This window comes from Geotrypetes seraphini, chromosome 3, assembly GCF_902459505.1.
Source record: "Geotrypetes seraphini chromosome 3, aGeoSer1.1, whole genome shotgun sequence".
NCBI lineage: Eukaryota > Metazoa > Chordata > Amphibia > Gymnophiona > Dermophiidae > Geotrypetes > Geotrypetes seraphini.
In genome coordinates, this window is record NC_047086.1 from 203,842,179 (window position 1) to 203,849,090 (window position 6,912).

General features: G+C 49.8%; 1 protein-coding gene across 1 annotated transcript in view; it reads right to left on the reverse strand.

The window, feature by feature from the left end:
• Nucleotides 1-4,423, reverse strand: part of LOC117357792 (glycoprotein-N-acetylgalactosamine 3-beta-galactosyltransferase 1-B-like) — an 83,216-nt gene extending 78,793 nt beyond the window's left edge. The window contains exon 1 of the mRNA XM_033938903.1: nucleotides 4,374-4,423. The gene's annotated coding sequence lies outside the window, so the exon portion shown is untranslated. The remainder of the gene's footprint in view (nucleotides 1-4,373) is intronic.
• Nucleotides 4,424-6,912: the final 2,489 nt, after the last annotated feature.

Below are 6,912 nucleotides of genomic sequence, written 5' to 3' on the forward strand. Positions count from 1 at the left end.
AGACCGGAGGCGGACCGAGGCCAGAGGGGCCACCTTCCGGCATAAACAAACAAGGGCCACCCCCTGAGGCCGAGACAAGAAGGAGCGCAGACAAACTGGGTCCAGGTCCGCCCCGACGGACTCCCGAGACTGGGGAGGGCAGAGTCTGAACCACTCCCGGACTAGAACTAGTGCAGGTCACGAAGGGCCTGGACCAGACGCAGATGGGAGGATGGGAATGCCCAACCGACAGAAGCGAGGCTATATTCCCGGTGCGTAGACACGGAGACACCCCTCCCGAAGGGAGGGGAGGAATCCCAGAAGGAGAGCAGCCTGGAGGCTATGCGAGAATAGTCAAAAAGATGGCCAGGAGTCGCCGAAGCCGGTGACTGGACCATAACCCGGCGCTGCTGCAGCTATTACGGCTGCTGCGAAGGAGGCCGAGAACACAAGAAAGGTATCCAGAGGGCCCCTCCGGAGAAGGAGTCCAAACCACCAAGACAGACGGGATTCAGCTGAAGGCGTCCCGATAGGCGAAAGACCGGTCGCGTTCTGAGAGGCGGTTAGTGGCTACCGCAAGAGAGGCCTCAAGAAGCGCAGAACTCACGCAAGTAAAAGTGGCGAGATGATCCTGGAGGTTCGGATCCTCAGCCACACTCTGCGCCATGCGAGATAACGCATGGCAGGAGCAATAGAGCTGGAGCAGGGAGAGAGTCTCCTCCAGGCAACCAAACTCCATACTACAAGATTCCGTCACGGCTGCCCGGAATGAACCGAAGAGAAAGCGGGGAACCCTTTCGAACAGGAGCCGGAGACGCCGAGGCACAGAGCTCCAGACGACGTCGAGACACTAAGCCCCCGTCGATAACGGGGCGCAAACCTGCAGTCGACGCCGAGGCCCAAAGCCTCAGCCGCTGCCGAGATATAAAGCCCCCAGCGACGTTGCGGCACCAAGCCACAGTCGACATCGAGACACAAGGCCACCGCCAACCAAAGGGCAAAGCCCCAAGCGACGTCAAGTCACAAAGCTCCAGTCGACGGCGAGACACGAAGCCTCGGCAACGACGAGGCACAGATCTCCAGCCGACAATGAGGCCCCCAGCCTCAGTCGAGGCACAAGCCTCAGCCGCCGCCGAAGCACAAGCGTCAAGTGACGCGGAGCACACGGCCGCAGCCGACGTCGATGGTACAAAGCATCCGTCGATGTCGAGACACCCAGCCTCAGTCGACATTGAGACACCAAGCCCCAGTCGACATCGAGGCAGAAAGTCGAAGCACAAAGCCTTAGACGATGTCAAGGCACCAAGCCGCCTCCTACGTCGAGGCACAGGGTCGGTCAGGCGGCGGTGAGGCACCAAGCCACAGTCGACGTCGAGGCACCAAGCCGCAGTCGACGTCGAGGCACCAAGCCGCAGTCGACGTCGAGGCACCAAGCCTCAGTAGACGTCGAGGCACGAAGCCCCAGTCGACATCGAGGCACCAAGCCTCAGTCGACGTCGAGGCACGAAGCCCCAGTCGACGTCGAGGCACGAAGCCTCAGTCGACGGCGAGGCACGAAGCCCCAGTCGACGGCGAGGCACGAAGCCCCAGTCGACGGCGAGGCACGAAGCCCCAGTCGACGGCGAGGCACGAAGCCCCAGTCGACGGCGAGGCACGAAGCCTCAGTCGACGTCGAGGCACGAAGCCTCAGTTGATGTCGAGGCACGAAGCCTCAGTCGACGTCGAGGCACGAAGCTCCAGTCGACGTCGAGGCACATCGAGGTTCAGAAGTCGGCACCGTACCAATGAAACTGGTAATAAAGGTGCAGCAATGCGCTCCATAAAGGGCAACCTCGAGATGAGTATTCCCATGAAAGGAGGCACGCTTCGAAGGTCTCGTAGAGGCGGGCACGACTGCACTCGATGCCTGGAATGCCTGAGACTCAGCCGGTGGCATTACCGAGGTAACGCAGCTAGAAGAACAGAAAGAAAGAAAGAAGACTTACCGGGGATCGAAGCTACTCAGTCCGATTCCAACGAAGGAAAAAGGGTCCCGGCCATCCTGCTCACACGAGGTGAGCCCAGAGAGAGGCCAGGGAAGAAGAAAATACAGCTGCAGCCAAATGAGGCCTAGCCGCATGGCTGAGGCCCAAGAAGGGCCTGCCAGTGGAACCAGCAGAAACACAATAAAAAGTCCTTTTTTTTTTTTTTTTTTTGAAACAAAGAAATACAAGATCAATCAACAAACGCACAGCGACTCCCTAACAAAATAAAGAAGCTGCGGTGCTAGAAAGGCACTTATAAGAACGCAGAGAAAAGAGACAGGGCTTTCTGGCTCCTCGGAAAACTAAGAACTGAAGACCATGAGGAGGGGATGCGCCCTCTAGTGGATCAGGAAGGCACACACATGCGTGGTGCAGCACTAGCAAACTTGAAATCTTCAATCAAGTTTGCTTGAAAAGCTGTCCGCATCGGGGCTCCATGGATGACGTCACCCACATGTGAGAATATGCTGCCTGCTTGTCCTGGGATAAGGAAATATATCACCCTCGCTTTCAAAACAGTGAAGAAGAATAATAAAAGTCAAAATCAAACTTCCATCCTGGTATAAAATACAGGGAGGGTATAAACAGTGGAAGCAATTACCCACCGAGGAAGAAAACCAGCTATATGACAGGAAAACTATGCGGCGTGTTCAGGGTGAATAGGCACAACCACCACTGCAGCGCGCCGAAGACGAACTACCAGCAGAGAAGACTTGAAGACCGTCGGCTCCCTAGAGCACCCGATCCAGCGTCCCGACTACTAAACATCGAGTACGCCGAGAAAGGCGAACTGCCACAGCAACCCGGCAGGAACACTATATCGGAAAGCTGCCTGAACACCTCAGTGAACAGCGGACCAAACGTGCTCCATGCGGCCGTTGCAGGCAAACCAAAATGACTGCCAACACCTAAGGGAAAAAGCGGCCGCCGCTCACCCGTGCGGGAAAAGTCCACATACCTCTCCCGCCGGAGCTCTCTATAGAGGAGCGAAGACAGCCCGTCTGAGCGCCTGAATTACGGCGGAGCTGGGTCAGACCGCTCAACCAAGCCCCTTGCCAGCACCTGCAGGAGCCCAAAACGCTACTGCACCGAAAACCGGACCCCGCGAAAGGAAAGAAACACTCACCCGACATCAACAACGAAGGGCAACCGAAGGAGCGGGAACATATGCTGGCAGAAGCAAGGGAGCTCAAGCTCTTGAGGATGAAAACCGCTGTGGAAAGCCGGTACTCCTCACCAAGTGACTTTGTGGTTGGTTTTTTTTGTTGGTTTTTTTTTACATGTGAAAGGAAAAGTAACCAAGTCACAACGGCAAATAGGGAAAGGGACATGCGGTGAACAGGTGTATCCCAGAAGAGGGTGAGGCAGGGACCTTATTCCTAGGACTGGTAGCTTGGAATCTTGCTATTAGGGTACTTGGGATTCCTGCCAGGTAGAGAATGACATCCCGGCGAGTTCTTTTCCTGCCCCTGCCCCATTCCTGCAAGCCTCATCCTCATCTGCACAAACCTCAAACTCTTTAAAATCATAAGAGTTTGAGGCTTATGCGGTTAAGGTAGAGCTTACAAGGATGGGATAGGGAAATTGAGTTCCTGCCGTGACAGGGAAAAATTTGTCCCCATGTCTTTCTCTACTGCCAGGTATCTGATTGGCAACTGTTGGAAGCAGATACTGGGCTGGACAGACCATGCAGCTGAGCCAGTATGGCTATTCTTAATACTTTATGTTAAGATAAAAAGGAAAGGAGATCCAAAGAACCAATATAAGATGACCAACTGAAGAAACCAACCAGTACTGCTGCTCTAAATTGTGCAGAGAGAGAGAGCTCTGCATTCTGAGGTACCAGCATGTGGCATTGTGGCATTCTCAGTGGCATATCTCAGGAATCAAGGAGATCCCAGGTTCATCCTTTCCTCGGAGGAAGCATATATTAGCAATTATTAATCTACTCCCTAAATCTGGGAAGCATTTTGGATAGTGGTGCTAGGCAGGAATCGACGGTTGAACGGCAATCTTTTATCTCTGGATAGGAGAGTGATAAAGAATAAGGAGATATCCGCCTCATGGAACTAAACAAGGGGGAGAAAAAAGTGAGGACATCAATGGAGAGAGATTCATCAATGTTAGTTATCCTTCTACATTATTGGCCTCACTTTTTTTCTCCTCTTTAGCTGGAACGAGGATGATGCTTACAGGACCAACAATAAAGTTGTTTCCCCCTTCTTTTTTTTCGCTTAAAAGTTCCGGGACTCTGTCACATGTGGTTGAGAAGCACCGAGCCGCTGCCCCATCTCTTCTTTTTGTGGCGGTCTCCGACCAGAAGAAAATGTAAACATAGGATCGAAGGGGTGCAGAAACGTCAAGACTTACCTGCCGCAGAAAATGCAGAGAATCACACAGCCAGCGCGCGCTGCTCCCAGCCCCGAGAACTCTACCCTGCCCGGATCAGTCTGCCCTGTGCTACCCATTAAGCTACTGCTGCTGTTCGCTGATTGGTTCAACTGGGAGCCCGGCGAGCCAATGAGCTGGGCCTGGTGAAGAGGGGAGAGGATGGGAGAGCAAAGTGCAGCCGCCGCCTGAAAATCAAGGCGTGGCTTCCAGTTCCCAACAAAATTCAAGCATGCTAATCGATTGCAGTCGGCTGAGCAGCTCGAGAGTAGGGATGTGGTTAAAACTGCAAGTCTTTCTCTCTTTATATTTAAATTTTATAAGCCACTTTTTAAACAAGCGGAGACGCAAGTATCTCTTGCTACCAAGTCCAAAAATTAGAATTGGGACATGTGATTTACTAAAAAAAAATGCACAGCTGAGCCGGGATTAGATGGGGCATGGAATGGGAAAAGTGATTATTCCTATTGCAGAATCCTTAGTGGTGATGTGATGCAATTAATTATTACAACTAAATGCATACGGTATTAAGTACTTGGAAGATCGAGCTTCTCTGGGGAAAGTGGGGTTAGTGATTATCAGTAAGCTGCAGTGAAGACAAAGCCAATAGGCTATAAGTATAGAATGACAAGGGGCCAAATTTGTCCCTGTCCTCGCGGGATCTATCTCCATCCTGCCCCCCCCCATGAATTCTTTCTCTGCCCCATCCCTGCCAGCTCTGTCCTCTCATCTGCACAAGCCTGAACACATGATTTTAAAGTGTTTGAGGCTTCTGCAGATGAGGACAGAGCTGACAGGGACTGGGAAAGAACTTGAAGTGATGGGATAGGAATAGATATAGATCCCACAGGGACAAATTTATCCCTGCATCAAACTCAGACGATTCGTTCCACAACCCAAAAATACAAAAGAACCTGAAGGGACACCATTCTGAATCAGGGTGAGATCAGCACACTGATTTCATAGCCCCTGTGAAAGAATGCTGAATCATTCCCTCTCTCCCCCTTACCTGTCACAAATTCATCCTTATCTTAATTTAACTAGTCCTTATTTGGAAAGGACATCAGCTGACAGGCCTTGGATACCTGCAGAGACTCAGGTTTTGTCTATATGTTAATCAGGCATTGCCTACGTGCAGAGTTGAGGATGACACAATGTAAAATGCATGTGACTTTGTATCCACCAATCATTAGACATGTAATCGAGGGAGTTACTATGATGTCATGAGCATAGAAGCATAATAAAAGGGGCTCGGAGCTAGCCACTGGCAACGCCTCCTTCCCAACTCGTATCCTGTGTGTGTGTTCGCTGTGTCCCATCCCTACAAGTACAAGAACCATCGGCTCAGTTGTGATGATGTGCGCATATACTGTAAGTACTCGTATTGCAAGACCTCGCTCCTTTATCAAGTTAAAATTTAATAAAATGTTTTGCTCATCTTGCGAAATACTCGCACACCAAGTTACTCACAAATTCACAATCCAAGGTTTCACTGTATCAGCCTTAAGTTCTGCTGTTCCCTGCAGCCTATTAGATGGCTAAGCTTCCTTATGAATGTCTGACCAATGGGCTGCAGTTATCTTTGTATCACTATCCATGCCTCCCCCTGCTTTTGTTCACGTCAGCTCTATTCTCGCTTTTAAATTTCATATCTCTTCCTTCAGCCTCTATTCCCCTGACAACCCCTTACCTACACTGTATCTGTTAGGGTATGCCTCAGTTGTTAGGGTATTCCTACTTCTGTGCTGTTAGGTTATTCCTCAGACAGCCAATAAGCTGCAGAGAAGACAGGACCAGACAGCCAATAAGCTGCAGAGAAGACAGGACCAATAGGTTATGAGATACCAACCTTCAGCCCTGCTTTTCCCTGCAGCCTATAACATAAACATAACATAAAAATGTATTTATATACCGGGCACCGCAGTACCTTAGGAATTCTATGTGATTTACAAAAGAAAATTGAAACAGTGACAATAAAAACAAATGACCTAGAAATTACAAAAATTTCTTAAATAAGTAGGTTTTCAATAATTTACTGAATTGCTGGTAAGAGACAGAGCTAATAGATTTACAAACTTTTATCACAAAAAGCTGCCTGAAAAGACAGGAGTCACTGAAAATAGCTCTTGTATAAATGATCCTTTACCGATGGAAAAGCAAACAAATTACAATTTCATCTTGGGCGTTGTGATCCACAAGATAATCAGGTGAAACTGTACAAGCGTTTTTATCAAATTTTTAAATAAAACTTGGATGTAAGATTTTATAACATATACAACCAAACTTAATTCTGAGTCTGGCGGTAAAACGGGGAGACAAGACATTTTTTAGATATATTAGTGATAGGAAGAAGTGCAAAAGTGGCATTGTGAGGCTCAAAGGTGAAGGGAAAGAATATGTAGAAGCTGATAAAGAAAAGGCCAAATTGCTTAAGAACATAAGAACTGCCATCACCGGATCAGACTTTGGTCCATCAAGTCCGGCGATACGCACATGCAGAGGCTCTGCCAGGTGTACACCT